Source organism: Dipodomys merriami, unplaced genomic scaffold (genome assembly GCF_024711535.1).
Source record: "Dipodomys merriami isolate MVZ:Mamm:240054 unplaced genomic scaffold, mDipMer1.0.p SCAF_9, whole genome shotgun sequence".
Taxonomy (NCBI): domain Eukaryota; kingdom Metazoa; phylum Chordata; class Mammalia; order Rodentia; family Heteromyidae; genus Dipodomys; species Dipodomys merriami.
The window spans coordinates 36,145,401-36,162,492 of record NW_027206512.1 but is presented as its reverse complement, the minus strand read 5'-3'; positions in this window follow the sequence as shown (position 1 = coordinate 36,162,492).

Sequence of the window (17,092 nt, the reverse complement as noted above, 5' to 3'; positions counted from 1 at the left end):
TGCTATATATATGCAAGTATTAAAAATTGGAGAATTCTGAAAAGTATAACCCTTCTAGTCCCAAGAATTTCAGATCAGGAACACTCAACCAGTGCTATACTTTTAGAAGTCATTTTATGTTTTCCTAGGAGTATGTTTTCTTTAAAGGATTAATTCAGAATATAAGGAATTGCCTAGAAAATTGCCATGGAATTTTCAGCACCTATCAGAGCATGTGGGGAACAGTTTGGGGGGTACAGGGCCTTCTGCCTGAAGGTCACATCCAGTGTGCCTTACTATTTTTAATAGAGCAGGGCAGAAGCAGAGCATAATGGAATCTAGGCAGCCTTGGGACATTTGCACTGAGTTCTAATCAGAAGGCTAATACTGACCTTGGGCTTTCTAGAGGGATCCCTTGTGACACCTGCCTGGCAGCCAGTGTGGCCTGAGGCCTGCTTTGGGTCATTGCTTTCCTGTTAGTTGGAGTTCAGAATAGTGCCATGGCTCTATGTGAAGACCTGGTCCACTTGAGGAATTCCTAGGAGTCCTGGGGTCCTCCCTGGGGACTTTTACCATCACCTCTGTATGTTCTAGGATAGTGGGGTGATTGTTCCCTCCAGAGCATTGTAGCATTGTCTGGAGACAGTTTAAGTTGATGTTACTGGCATCCAGTGTCAAAGACCAAGGAGGCAGCTGGACATTTTATGGCACATAATGTAGCCGCACAACAAAGAACTGTGAAGGCCAGAATGCCAATAATGGCAAGATGGAGAAACCTTGGTCCTCATGTTTTATTCAGGTGTCACCCAGAATGGACAGAGCAAGACTAATGGGAGTCTGAGGAAGGGGTTTCATTCACTCACCAGACAATGGCATAGGCCTAAAGAGAGGGTCGTGAAGGACTGGGTGTCTAAGGTCTTTTGCCTTCTACCCTGGCCTCTCTTCTTCCCCTGTGAAGAGGACTGGAGTATCACAGACTTGGTTTTAAACCCAAGGACCTGCTGGTTGGTGACTTTGAACAAATGCTAAAGCTTCTTTATCTGAGAAATAAGCAGACTTGTTAGTATTCTGAGAACTCATCCCAAGATGTCAAACTGTGCTGAGTTTGCTGGTATCTGGCACAAGGGAACACTTCAGTAAGTGATACTTAACATTGTTCTAGGCACCAAACACCTGGCACCACTCCAGGAGTGTTTCCTAGCTACTCTGCATCACCTGGGGACAAATGTGTATTAGTCTACAAAAACATTTCATGCACTTTAATGTGTAGGAGTCGTTTAAGACTAGAAGTCTTAGAATCAATGACCCTTGACCTCCAAAAACAAACCCTGATTGGCTAAGTTGAACTCACTGTTTTGCATCCTTTTTGTGATAAAAGAAACAAATGAAAAGTGTTTAAGTTTTAAAAAGTGTATTAAATACTAAAGTATTTATGCACCCGTGAGTTGGTGTACTCTCTGTGAAAAGCTTTCATGATGAAGTTTGTGTTAAACATGGTGTTAACTGGGACTTACAGAGCAAATCCTCCAGTCCTAATGGCTGCTCCATTCCAGGACCTAGTAGGGTTCCATGTCAGCTGACTTGGGTAACCTTTTAGGTGGTGGGGCTGAGGATCATTTGACACCTGAAGGGCCCATTGCCAGCAGGCCAGGCACAGACTGGGAGACTCAGGCTAGAGCACTCTGGGCATTTGGTGAAGGTCATTGTTCCAAACCCAGAGAACCAGTTCTGCGAGGTTGGCTCAGAGGGCACACTTAGCCAAACACAGAGGTGTGGTGATGGTTAGAGGAAGTCTGGGAAGGATTACAAGCAACACAAAGCAGGTGTGTGTGGGGAGGTGATGTGGGGGGTCAGCCAGGGAGCATGAGAGCCACATTTGGCTTAATTCCATTTTGCCCGCGTGTACTCTCTGGAACTAGAACACAGTTGGAAGCTCAGACACACTCTGCACCTGGAAATACAGGAGGGTGCTGACACACTCACAATTCATGGAGGGAGTTCTTCAGCTTGGGAACTCTTGAGAGGTTTAGGAGATAGATCCAATAGGGAGCTCCCTGGAACATTCTAGAAGCAGATGAGATTCCCTGGCCTTTGGTTACCAGCCCTGGAAAGGGGCAGAGCCATTGTATGCACAAGGTGAATGAACAGATTTTGTAATTTCCCTCCCTCAGTAGGCAGCTCTGGGTTTCCAATGGTGGGTCCCCATTGGGCTATTACAGAAAGGGCAGGAGAATATGAAAATATAGAAATATGGAAATGAAAATGGGGAAATAGGGAAATTGCCTTTATGTACCAGGAACAGTGGCACTGAGGCCCATAGAACTATAACTTTCTCCCTGTCTGGGCAGCTGAGAAAAGAAAGATTTATGGAAGGAAGATAGTTTGAGTGACAGACAGGCAGACACACATCCATTCTTCTCAGCACTGGAGCTGAGATCAGCAGGGCCTACACTGCATCCCCTTGGCTTTGCCCTCATCTCTTCCCTATAGCATCAAAGAAAAAGCCTGGCATCTTCTGCATCTCAGAGCAGGTGCCTGTCTCTCAACAAAGGTGTTTTGAAGGAGTGTCAGGAGTGACAGCGCACACTCGTGTGCATGTGTGTCACTATGTCATACAACTTCCATCATTAAGCCTGACAAGCGCAGAAAGACCAGCCTATACCTGTAAAATCCTGGCTGTACTTCCTCCTTTCTGGAAATGAGAATGATGCCATTTGGGGGTGTCTTCCTTTTGCACTGGTCCCTTGGAAAAATGTGGTACCCAGCTCTGCCAATCAAGAAGACTCATGATATCCATGCTTGGTTCTTATTTCTTACTCTTATTTTTATCAGTCCTGTTCTTAATTCAACATCTTGTTTAGATTTTTCTATCGTTTTACTGCAGAGCTCACCATTTCAGATTTCTTCAATTGCCAGGCAGACAGTAGTATATGAAGGAGGTAAGTCAGGGTAGTAGGGCTTGGTGGGGACTGGGGAAAACTCAGATAGATCTTCCTTGAGTAGACTACTAACCTCATATGGTCAATCTCTGTAAAGTTCACCCTACTTTACACCTTCCTGTATCTTCGCTTGATTCTTGTCAGATTCACCTCTGCAGCCGCTCAGCACCCAGAACACCTGGCCGAGAACTCTCTCTGATCTGTGTTTGTTATTTGTCTAATGGTTTATGATGCTGAGCATTCTTCATGCACCGCTGAGTCATTTCTTTCTCTTCTTTGGAGAAAGGTCTATTCAAGCCACATTTCCATTTTGGCAGTGGGTGGTTTTGTTGTTGAGCGGTAGTATTTCTTCATGTACATTCTGGATATTGTGGACCCTTATTAGATATGTGATTTGCAAGTGTTTTCTCCCACATTGGGGCTCCCTCTGTACTCTGCTTTGAGGCAGAGAACTTTTCCTCTTCTACTTTTGGATGTTTGCGATCTCTCAGTTGTGGACTCTGAGAACTGGCCTACAAGAGAAGACTGCCTGGGAGTTCCAACACAGGAGTGAGGAGGGCACAGGCAAGGGCACGGCCATGGACATGAGCATTATACTGCATCAGGCTTGCAGAGCAGGGTCAGGAATCCCACTCCCTGTCCCTTTACCCCACAAAGACATTTGCAGCACAGAGCTTGCTTTGGCAAGAACTGAATTTCAAGATGATTCCATTTGGGGATCTGCTTTGGGGCAGCATTTCTGTGGCTGGGGCATCAAGGGGGTCATGACCATTTCTATCAAGCCTAGACCTCACTGAGCCCAGACAAAGGCTGTTCCCAACAGTCATGGTGGGTGAGAAGAAGTCTCTTTAACATGCAGGGCAGCCCCAAGACTTTTCAAGATCAAAACAAGGAAAAGGTTATCTTGCCTCAGCCCCCAAAATATGGCATTGTAAAACAATGGAAAGACACCAACACCAAAAGATTCTGGGTTTTTCTCCCCCTCCAGATGATCATTGCAGGGGCTGGGAAGGTGGCTCAGTGATAGAGTGCTTGCCTTGCATGCATGAGACCCCGGGTTCAATTCTTCAGCACCACATAAGCAGAAAAAGCCAGAAGATGCTCTGTGGGTCAAGTGGTAGAGTGCTATCCTTGAGCTGAAGAGTTGAGGGACTGTGCCCAGGCCCAGAGTTCAGGTCCCACAACCAAAAAAAAAAAAAAAAAGATGATCATTTCACATGGTTTGTTTTGTTTTGTTTTTGCAATGCCAAATTCTATTTTTTCAAATGTTTCTTTATCAACTCTTTCTTTCTTTCTTTCTTTCTTTCTTTCTTTCTTTCTTTCTTTCTTTCTTTCTTTCTTTCTTTCTTTCTTTCTTTCTTTCTTTCTTTCTTTCTTGTGCTCTGCCTTGCTAGTGTCCTAGTTGCCACTCCCCTTTTGATCCACTTTCTGGAAAATCATAACACCTAATATTGATCATAAGCTTCATGTGCTACACATGTTCATTTGCACCATTCCAAACACAAATTTAATCAGGTCAATCTCTGCAGGTAAATGTTATTAAGATCTCTGGGGTTTGGTTTTGTTTTGCGATAGAGTTTCATTAGGTACCCCAGAGTGACCTCAAGCTGACAAGCCTCCTGCTTCAGCCTCCTGAGTGCTGAGATTGCATGCCCCACTATGCCTGGCAAATCTCTCATTTTATGGTGAGAGAAACAAGGGACAAAAGAATAACCTGCCTATTATCATAGAGTTTGTAGTAAGTTTCAGAACCAGAATTGAACCAAGAAATTCTGGCTCCAGGGCCTCTTGTCCTAATGTCCACAAGCTAACCATATTGGCCTAGCATATTATGGCCCACTCGACCAGTTTGTCCAGCCCCTCTCCTGCCTCTGATCCAGGTATCAGCCACACAGAATTAGCTCCTGAAATCCATCACCCACTCCACCCGCTTACATGCTGCTCCCGCTGCCTCCTTTCCAGGATTTCTCCACCTATTTACCTCATTCAGGGTCCCTTGGGAAGCTCTTCTCTGCACACTGCATTTAGCTCAGGTGCTTCCCCTGGCAAGCTGTTGAGATGGTCTCACGACACGGGACCCTCCCTGTCTGCTTTCCACAGTGGTTACATTGGTTCCTGAGGTCAGAAACCAGGATTTAAAATCTATATGTTTCTACTTATGGGTAAGAACCTGGTACCCAAAGTGCTTCAGTCTGATCTGTTGTTGAAGCTAGAAGAGGCCTTGGAAGAATAGAAACAGGACTAGTGATTGCTCACAGAGCAATTTGCACCATGGGGATGTTGTTGGTACCTGAAGGGAAGGAGAGGGGGGGCAGGGAGAGAGAGAACAGACCATGCCTACACAGGTGAAGCAGAACACGAGAGGATCAGAGCAAACAAGGCTTGCTCCTCTAGCCTACTGCTGGGAACGTGGCTTGTCTGTATGGAGGAGACAATTCTGCTCCCCCACGTCAAAGACAGTGATAACATGATGCAGACGCTCCTTGACTTACAATAATTTTACATCATAAACCCATTGTATGTTGAATATATTAGAAGCTGAATACACTTAACACTCTTAACCTCCCAAACATCCTAGCGTACATGAGCCTACCTCAAATGTGCTCAGAACACTCAGCCTACTGCATCTCCCACAAGACCTAGTTCATAATAAGAGTCAGACATTCCATGAAGTCTCCTGGATGCAATACACTAAGTGAGAATGGAATGGTTGTGTGGTGCCTGAAATACCCCTTCCACTGAATGAATATCACTTTCTTACCATTGTAAAGCTGACAAATTGAAGTCAAGCCTTCTTGAACTGGGACCTTCTGTTCATACACAAATCCCTAGTATGGCTCAGGATAGCAAGTGGATTGGGGGAATTTAAGGATTAAAGAAATAAATATATTACGGATAATGGGACCCAAGATCTGTTAATGTTAGGGAAGGGAGTTACATGCATGGAAATAAATTCAATGGTGTTAGATTGGGCTTGGAAATACCCTTGTGACTTCATCGCAACTTCATGGCTTTCAACACATAGATATCAATATGAATATAGATGGAGGATAAAGTCCAAATTAAAACCTTTTCATTCTTTTTACTGTCTGCGCCAGATGCCAATTGGGCTTTGCTGTGAAACTCTTCCGAATACACAGAGGCCCTTCTACGGTTGTGAAGGAGACATGAATAAGGATCCTATGTCTGTCTCTCCTGTGTGAGTGTGTGTGTGAGTGTGTGTGTGTGTGTGTGTGTGTGTGTGTGTGTGTGTGTGTGTGTGTAAAAATAGACGCAGGCCTTACCTCTGCTGCACTGTGATGCGTTTCCAGGTGTGTGAAGCAGGGGGTAGCTTTTCTGGCTCAGCAGTGGTTCAGGATAATGCTCCTCCTCTTTCCTGATCCCAGTCTTCTTCCAGATATGCCTGGAAAACACTCACTTCGGCCTCCACATTCAACACCTCCACTGCCCCGATGCCAGGCTGTGGGAAGAGCAGACCCCTAAGCAGAGAGCAGTCTCTGGGGGGTTGGAGGGAGTGTAGTCCTTATGGGGAGCAGCTCTGCTTAGCAGTGACAAATGTGTTGTGGTTTGAATGGGCTGAGGCACCCTGCAACTTCCTATGGATCAAGCCAAGAGCCAGGATGCTTTTGTTCACCTTTGGCGGCCCCTGGATGTTGTCTTCCTGCAGGCAATGGGAACAGGAGCATGGAGCCAGGGAAGGGAAATCATCAAGGAAACAAACACAAGGTCATTGTGCCTTCAGGCCATCATGGGGCCTGGCCATGAAGAATGAGCTGATGCTATTGAAGACTTTCAGTTCTAAAAATACAGGATAATTGCTGACAGGATTTCTTCTGCTCACCACCACCATCAGCAGCACTGCCAGCCTCTCTCTGCTAACATTTTTTGAGCACTTATTGTCTGCTTGTTCTTGTGCTAACTACCTGACTGGTAGTATTTCATTGTGTTCTCTCCATCATTGTAGACTGTTCTACCAAGCCTCTACATTGAGGATTTGAGAGGTGGAGTCACTTCTGGAAAAAAAAAAAAAAAAAAAAAGGTCAGCCAGTTGAAACAAAACACATTTGCAAGTATGTGTTTGTAAATCACTGCAACAGCTTACAGCTCCAGTCTGGCTACTTTAAACTCTTAGCTTTGGAAAGAAAATTCAATAGAAACAAAGTGACATTAGTTAGCAGAGTGGCATCTCCCCAGAGATGCAAGAGGCACTGTCTACTATTCAACATGAGATCTGAGACAGGTAGTGCAGGTAGGTGTCTGCCAGTCTCTCTCATCCTTGGGTAGTGCTGCAGGTGGCTGTGTCTTGCCTGTCTATTGGGGGAGGGGGAGTCTGGCTTGCAGATCAGGATGTGTGCTGGGGCATAAGCTGTGAAGCCCTTGGTCTCTGGGTATATGTTAGCCATGTAAATACTCATCTGTCCTCTGTGTGTGTGTGTGTGTGTGTGTGTGTGTGTGTGTGTGTGTGTGTGTGTGTGTACTAGGGCATAAACTCAGGGCCTGAGTGATGTCTCCTTAGATTTTTCACTCAAGGCCGGTGCTTTACCTCTTGAGCCACAGCTCTAGTTATGGATTTTTTGGTAGTTAGTTGGAGATAAGGGTCTCACAAACATTTTTTTTTTTACCGGAGTTGGATTCAAACCATGCTCCTTATATCTCATTGCCTATCTTTTTAATTTTAGGAGCTTAGCTGTAACCAGCTTCTTTACATCAATAACTCAGGGAATAAATGAGATCAAGTTCTAGGCCTCAAACCTTCTGCTGCAGATGTAGGGCTGAGGAGTGGATAGAAGAAACTGGCACCTTGTTCTAAGCACTAAGGTCAAACGTGGGCCTTTTATTGTTTGTTTATTTTTTTCATCTTTACTTCCATTTGTGAGCAATTAACTCTCCTCTGCTAAGCCTTGACAACTGGCCACCAGTCAAAGGAAAAGAAAGCAGTTAATTAGAGGATGAAGTGATGCCTGTTGACAGGATCCAAATTGTCTATACAAATCTGTAAGTTGGGACATCAAAGCAGTCACTCAGCTTGGACTTGGTATTGTACAGTGTTGGGATGTTTTCCTCCTAAAGCCACACAAACTTTTCAACTTGAAGTTGGTCAGTTGTTTGTTCTCATGACTGACTGCAGACCCACTGAAGTTACCAATGGTCTTCTGGAGGAGATAGAAGGAGGTGGCTTCTACCTAGATATCACTACACCTTCTTTCCAGTGTGTTACAGCTAGTGCAGTATTCAATGAGTTCACAGACCTCATGAGGGTCTTTGATAAGGAAGTTGCTAACCATCAAAGGGGCCTCCTTAACTTTCTCAGATCAAATGAAAAACAACTATCAGGAGATATTAAGCACTGTTCTTATTCCATGCTTTTCCACACAGAGAGGCAAATAGATGGATTTTATTCTCCTTTTTTTCCAGTGAGTATCTGGGTGAGTCCTGACTGATTTGGATACAAGAGTTGAGTCTGTTCTGGGGTTGACAAGAAACACACTCCTAAAAAAAAAAATGTTGTTTTGCATGGTCATGAAACCAAGGCAGCTGACTGCTTATAAAGTGGAAACAGAGAAAAGTCATGGATGAGAAACAGGATGTGTTAATTTAGCCTCACAAATGTGCCCTTTGCTGAGCTAAATGACTCACTGCTGGCAGGTCCCCATGTGAAGGACCAAGTGTGCTCAGACGCCACAGCTGTAGAGTGGCCTTTCCATTTGAAGCAGGAGTTTCCAGTGAGTGTCCAGCTCCAATTCTACAGAAATGTTCTCAGGTAACTATAATCATAATTGTTAAGTGAGAGGTTTACCTTAGACAGGGGGAAAAGACACCCATTCCTAGAGGGCCCACAAACCACTTAAGTGCAGAACACTTAACCTCATATTTAGTGTATGTGAAGGAATGGATGTTCAACCTGGGAAACGTAAACTTATGGAGGGACACTACTAAATGTGATGAAGTCTGAACCTGAGCTAATTTTCTCTCAGATACATCCCACTCTTATGAGATTTCTCAGGGTAAAAACATGTAATAAGAGAAGAAAATGGCTTCTTTCAAGGGTGGGCACAGTGATGCAATGCCTATGATCCCAGTTACTTCAGAAGCAGAGGTAGGAGGACTGTGGTTTTAGGCTAGGCTCCTGACAAAAGCTCAAGATTGTCTGAGAAATAACTCAAAAGGATGAGGTTGTGGCTTAAGTGGTAGAACACTTACTTAACAAGCTCAAAGCCCTGAGTTCAAATCTTAGTACCACCCAGAAAAGAAAAGAAAAGAAAATGGCTACTTTGAACTGTTGGGGACTGATGCTTTTACTTTCTCTGCTCTAAGTCGTAGGTCCATTTCCCCATCTATACTAACGATTGAGAAGGGCAGTGAGGAGTTGCGAGCTCAGATGTGGTTTGGATACTCCTCCCTATCAACAGCTCCCATACAAAGAGATCTCTGCGAGAGTTCTAACTACATTCAGTTGTGGGGCTTGAACTTGGCCTGTGCACTGTCCCTGAGTGCTTTCACCCAAAACTGTCACCACTTTGAGCCACAGTGCCACTTGGGGTTTTCTGGTGGTTAATTTGAGATGAGTCTCATGGACTTTTCTGCTTTGGTTGGCTTTGAACAGCGATCCTCAGATCTCAGCCTCAAGAATAGTTGGGGTTACAGGTGCGAGTCATCTGGCCTGCCAGCTGTCCTGGACATTACCAACCCTCCACCTTCTCTTTCTGCTGCAGCCTCTGTACCCCCATCTTAGACATGACCCTCTCATTTACCCTGTGCTGCAGCTTGGAAGCCACCCTCACCCAGTTCTGTCCTCCAACCCCACATCCATACTATTCCACCTCCAAAATGCACAGCAATGCCAAGCACTGTCCTGATTCCATCACTGAAGTTGGCCGAGCTTCCTCCTACTCCCTCTTATTTTTCCGCAGTCCTCCTCCCACCATTTAGCATCTCCCTGCTTCGCCTCCTGCCCAAACTTCTCCCAGATTTACAACCCAGATTCAGCTGGACTAGGCAAGGAGCCATCTTCTACTCTATCTATAAGCCTTGGGCTTTCCAGGTACTCAGGCTGAATTACAAGACCCCTCCCTTGGTCCCCAAGGTTTGGCATGAGATATCCTGGCTAAACTTTCCAGCATTACCTCAGCTTCTCCTCCCCCCCACCCCCTGCAGTAAGTAGGGCCACACTGAACCCAGCTGCTGGCAGTTTCAGAAACATTCTACTTTCATCATTCTGAGTCCTTGCTCCTGATGGTCCATCTGTTTTGAGCCTGCACAAGTGTGCTCGTGCATGCATGCACACACACACACGGACACACACAGACACAGACACAGACACAGACAGACAGACACACACACACACACACACACACACACACACACACACACACACACACACACACACACACACACACACACTTCCTTTCTTCCTGCCTAACATTCTCACTTTCAGCTCAACGCCAATTTGTAGACACACATGCCCTATCTTCTGCTCTCATTTCCTTTGTGGCATTTAATGTGATTTGAGTGTGTGTTATTTACTTGCCTATTTGCTTAATTTAACTGGCAATTTACCAACCCATACCCACCCCTCCGTCTACAGCTGAGTTTCTTTCCATGAAGGGATGCGCTGGTTCTATTTGTTCCGGGGACATAACAGATTATAAAATTTTAATATAGGAATGAGTAATTAAATGAGAAAATGTTGTTTTTAATCCATCCAAATTCAGGTTACTTTAGAAATTTGAGTTTTTCAAACAGCTGTGGAGAGGAACGTAATGTTCTTAGCCAGATGCAGACAGTTATGCAGAGGTGGCTATGGCTTACGCATCCCCAAATCGTCCCTTCTGAGAACCACTTTCTATGGTTTCTGGGACGGTTGTTCTACAGCCCACAGAAGATGTCCTGGGAGCTCCAGGGGGCAGATGCCATTATAATGTATTTCTGGTTTTCCCTGGTAGAGCCTGTAATTCATTCTGCATGCAAACGATAGGCCAGAGAGAAAACTGTATTGGTGTAAAATCTTTTGGTGGCCAGCTTGGGAAAAACAAATATCATTTAGCTTTTGAATACCAGCTTATGGGGAAAATACATGCTGTAAATTCTAACAACAAATATACTTGCCCCAAATTGCTTAGAAGAAATGTTCTAAGAAATGATTATTCCTATTTCATGTCTTATATAAATTTTCAAAAATAGAGTGACTCATCACCAGCCACACCCTCCCTGACTCTTCTCTTAATTTGGGTCCTGGCTAGCATATGTTGGATATCACTGGGAGTGCCTACAAGTTACTTTATTCACACAGGGATCATATTTACTTGTGGTATAACCAGGAAACACCTTATTTTCTTATTCATATTGGAAAAGGATTTCTGGTCTAAGAAGAAAGTGCCTATGGAACCACTCATTCTCTGGTCTTCTGGGATTTCTACACTTCTATTCAGAATCAGAGCACTAATGACCAATCTGATTGGTGAGATGTGGGGTTTCTGACCATTCTGATTGGTGAGATCAGAAGTTACAGACAATATGGTTGGTGAAACAGAGGGAGCATGTCTTTGAACGGGAGGGCTTGACTTGGGAACTGGGTCTTCATCTCTCTGCAATTCAGATCTTATGCTGAGACTTGACAGGCAGAGAGAGGCGCTTATTCAGTCTATAAGCTTTCTGCTTTAAATCGTACATAGGCTCTGATGCCAGCCCAGATGAAACAGCTTTCTGCCCTCTTGCTGCCATTTTCTTCCCTTCATCCTGGTTGAAGGGTTAGTCAGATCTTCATGAGCATCATGATTCAGGGAGGCCTGGATAAAAAAGCTCTTTTTTTTTTTCTTTCAGAAAGCAGATATAGTATTTATGATCCCTGATTGGCTCTTTCTTCCAGAATAGGACAACTCACGCCTACCCCTAACATTCAGTAATTTGGGTTGTACTTCAAATTGTGTATCTAATAACTATCTTTGCTATACCTATGTATAACATGTTTGTGTAAATAAATTTCACAATGTTATTAGAAAGTGTATGAACTAAGAATTTACCTCATTGGCAAGCATTAAAACAAAGACTTCCTACAGTGTAGTTTTGTTGTTGTTGTTCATGGGGCTTGAACTTGGGGCCTGGGCACTGTCTCTGAGCCTTTTCCTCAAGGCTAGTACTGTTCCATTTTGAGCCCCAGTGCTCAAAACTTCTGGTTTTCTGGTGGTAAATTGTAGATAAGAGTCTCATGAACTTTATTGCCCAGGCTGGATTCTAACCGTGATTCTCAGATCTCAGCCACCTGAGTAGCTAGGATTACAGGCATATCACCCGACTTACACCGTAGATATTTTTTATTGGAACTTACACAAATTCTTGGAATAATTTTATCTAGAACATTGAGTCAATTCAGCCAACTGAACACTCATGCATGCTATCTGTGAAGCTGAGACATCTGTCCTTAACCTTGTCAGTTGCTCAATTCTTGGCTCACAAAGGATTCTTCTGTCCTATCATTGAAGCAAGCAAGGCCTAGGGCCAGCTGGGGGTTTGCTCAAAATCACAGTGAGTCTTGGAACTGGACATACAAGGAGGCAATCATCCAGCTTTGAAAGCCTTCCCTCTATTATGCTCAACTGCCTGAGGTAGCTGCAATTTCCCCAGATCAGTTCACAGGAAAACTTGTTCCATTTTCTGGGGAAATAGTCTTTATATCCTTAAGGTACTCCTATCTAATCCTGTCTTGAAGGGGAATTAGGGGCAGATGGTACACTAAAAATAGGAAGAATAAAAGAAAGTTGCATTGAAAAAAATCAGAGTTAGCCAGGCATCAGTGGCTCATGTCTGTATACCTGGCTACTCAGAAGGTTGAGATCTGGCTGACTGAGGTTTGAAGCCAGCTCAAGTAGGGAAGTTTGCTAGACTCCATCTCCAAAACAATCAGCCAAAAACTAGGTTCGAGGTATGGCTGAAGTGGTACTGTGAGAGCTGAGCAAGTAAACTGAGCAGGTATGAGGTCTTAAGTTTAAACTCTGTTCTAGTGAGCGTGTGCGCGTGCGCGCGCACATACACACACCCACCCCCCAAACAAAACCCACCAGATTTTATCTATTTGTATAGCTCAGCAAGACTTTATCTCAAATACAAAATGCAAAGGACTGGGTATGAAGCTCAGCATATGGAGTACCGTTTTTTTAAACATCGATTTTATTTGCAAGGACCCTGTTTGGGGGAAGATATCATTTTTATATCACATTTCTAAATTTCATACCTTTGGGGAGAAAAATGATGGAGGGAAGAAGGGTAAACAAATGCAGGCATGGAGCTCACTAGACATGACGTTGAAAATGAGCTATGTAACTCATGAACAAGGACAGGAGGGAGAAACTGGGGACACTGAATGAGGGGGTGACATTGTCCAAAAGGAAATGTACTCATTACCTGGCTTATGAAACAGTAATTCCTCTGTACAACACCTTAATAATAACAATAAAAAATTAAGAAAGAGAGGGGAACCCAAGCCTAATAAGCCAATGACTAAATGGGCAAGGGAGCTAAGGAGACATTTCTCAGAAAGAAGTAAGAATGTCAAAGAGACACCTGAGGAAATGTTCATCATCCCTGGATATAAAGGAAACGCAAATCAAAACAACCCTGGGATACCATCTGATCCTAGTTAGACTGGCTAATCTGAATTCAGACAACTACAAATGCTGGCAGGCATGTGGAGATAAAGGACCCCTACTGCATTGCTGGTGGGAATGTAAACTAATACAACCATTCTAGAAAATACTCTGGAGGTTCCTGTCTTGCCCATGTAACTCCTCTGTACAGTATTTTCACAATAAAAAAAATTAAAACTGTAAAAAAAAAAAGTAAATAGACCTTCCCTACGACTGAGCCATACTACTCCTAGGCATCTACCCTGAGGATCATGGACCAGGAAATAATAAAGACACCTTCACATCCATGTTCATTGCTGCACTATTCACAATAGCCAAGATATGGAAACATCTCAGATGCCCCACAATAGAGGAATGGATCAACAAATGTAGTTCAATGGAATTTTACACAGCCATTAGAAAGGATAAAATAATGTCATTCACAGGCAAATGGATGGAACTAGAACAAATCATGTTGAGCGAGATAAGCCAAGAGCAGAGAGACAAATAGTGTATGTTCTCCCTGAAGTAAGATTTAAAATGCAACGGGATATGACAAATTATACAGGATTCTAGACACCCATATACAGTGAGACCAAAACAGGATGGTCTTAAGGGAAAATTACCAAGTTGTAACGCACCTCTTCATTTGTATATAAAATAATATGCATACTGAATCAAACTCCAGAGATAAGTAAACAAAGGACTTTTTCTTAATTTGTTCCTTTGTTTTCAGATGACTCTGTATTTTTTTACTTCATATATGGTATATGCATGTGAATATCTGAGGGAAGGCGGGGAGGAAAGCACAGAATCAGTGGAAATGGGTGAAAGGTGCAGCAGCAGAGCCCACTGGCTGCATTGGGCATTGATGAAAGTGAACCACGCCAACTCGTGGACAGAGATGGGAGGGAGGGAATGGGAGAGAAGGAGGAAACAGATAATACTATGCAAAGGAAGGAAATGCACTTATTACCTGAAATATGTAACCCTGCTGTATATCACCTCTAAAACAACAATAAAGTAATTAACTTTAAAAGGGAAGGGGGAGGGATAGGGGGAGGGGGAGGGCAACCAGTTCCTTTTGAAGCAAACTACCTCTTCTCAGAGCTCTGAGATGTAAAGCTGTCACCTCCTTGTGACCTGGGGACCACTGCCTTTCCATCCTAGGACACAGCACTTAGCAAAATCAATGAAGCAGTAATACATAACAAATATTACAGGAGAACAGTTGCAGAGACCCACCCACACCCCCTCCACACACACACACATACACACACCAGCCTTCTGAAGTTCTGAATTCCCAATTCTGAAATTCCCACTTATCTCAGACTTTGGAGAAAACCTTGAGGAACCATATGTCAATCCCTACTTTCAGTGGATCACCGGTGATTTATAGATCCTTAGGGTGAGGTGATTTTCAAACCCTTATTTCCACACACAGCCAGTGGAATACAAGCAGCCTGCTTTGTTTACAAGGCAGAGTTCTCTAAACAGTGGCCCTCAGCTGGGCTGCATTTTGTGTTTGTTTTTTTTTCAAACAGATTCTTCTTGCTCTAAACCAGATCCAGCTGAACAGTACTAATTGGGTTTCAGTGACCAGACTGGATGTTGTTGTTTGGGGGAAAAGCTCATTTAAAACAACAGTGGGTGTTTAAATCACTATGGTGGCCTTGGGATTTCAAGTCTCAGAGTTAGACTTTGCTGAAGAAGAGGAAAGGAGCGGAATAGAGGGAAGGGAAGGAAGGAAAAGAAGGAAAGGAGAGGAAGAATGCAAGAGGAAGGAGGGGAGAAGGAATTTGTTGGGTGATCTTAATGGTGAATGTTATCTAAGTATGTTAGCCCAGGATGGCTGCTGTATGCCTGAAAAGATGGAGCCTTTTATTTTTTTTTACACAGGCTCTAGATGAACACAGCCTGTCTGTTCCTCCTCCTCTCCTCCCCTCCTTGGGAGCTGCAGTGTACTCATATATGACTATACTCAAATTGCTCATTAGGGGGCAACCTTGCTTCTACTTGACCCAGTCAGGTAGAACAGATTCTTCTGGAAGCTAGACTGTAGGTGCTGCTGTAAGACAGGTTGCCATAGTCAAAAAGGTAAGAAAATAACCACCAAACAGTTTTTTTTTTTGTCAAGGTGATATACATAGGGGTTACAGTTACATAAATAAGGTAATAGGGACATTTTTTTGTCAAATTTGTTACACCTTCCTTCATGTTTCTCCTACTTTCCTTCCCCCCAACCCCTCTCCCAAGCTGTACAGATCACTTCCAACATATTGTCTTGTGAAAAATCGCTGTTGCGTTGGTTTCCTCCTTGTCCTGTCTCACCATTCTGTTGTTCCCCTTCCCTTCCTTAATTCAGATAAAAGTGTATGCAATACCAGGGTACCAAAATCAAACACAATGACAACAGGGGATATACCATAAGGGGAAAGAATACACAAAAGAAACAAGAAATCACATAGTGCGTTAAAAACAACAACAACAACAACAGAAAAAAACCTCTTGTGTCCGTGTCTTGGAGTTCATTTCACTTAGTACCATCTTATATGGTTATAGGTATGTAACTATTGAGCTATTCTGCTTATCTGCTAAGATAATCCTAGATGTATACTAGTTATTGCAAATAAGAGAAGCCAGGGGACCTATGTTTCTTTGGGTCTGGCTTACTTCATTTACTATGATTTATTCCGAGTCTTCCCATTTCCTTACAAATGGAGCAATATCATTCTTTCTGATGGAAGCATAGAATTCCATTGGATATATATATATATATATATATATATATATACACATATATACATACATATATATGAATATATCACATTTTTTTGATCCATTCATCTACTGAGGGGCATCTGGGTTGGTTCCATATCTTAGTTATGGTGAATGATATGGATAAATGCTATGATAAACATAGTTGTGTTGGTAGCTTTAGTATGGCCTTGTTTGTGATCACTTGGGTAAATGCCCAGAAATGGGATTGCTGGGTCATTGGGGAGCATTGTGTTTAGTCTTTTGAGGAACCCCTATACTGCTTTCCAGGTTTTGGTGTGTTTTTTTTTTTTTTTTTTGTCGGTCGTGGTGCTTGAACTCTGGGCCTGGGCGCTGTCCCTCAGCTCTTCAGCTCAAGGCGAGCGCTCTACCACTTGAGCTACAGCGCCACTTCCGGTTTTCTGGTGGTTTATTGGAGATAGGAGTCTCATGGTCTCTCCTGCCCGGGCTGGCTTTGAACCGCGATCCTCAGATCTCAGCCTCCTGAGTAGCTAGGATTACAGGCGTGAGCCACCAGCGCCCGGCAAGTGTGTGTGTGTTTTTTTTTTAATCTCTCTTTCTCGGGCGATGTGCAGGTGGCTCATGCCTATAATCCTAACTACTCAGGAAGCTGACATCTGAGTATCGTGGTTCGAAGCCAGTCCAGGCAGGAAAGTACTCAAACTAATTTTTATATCCAACTAATCACAAAAGGCTAGAAATGGAGCTGTGGTTCAAGTAGTAGATCATTAACCTTGAGCACAAAAGCTCATTGACAGCACTTAACTCCCCGGGTTT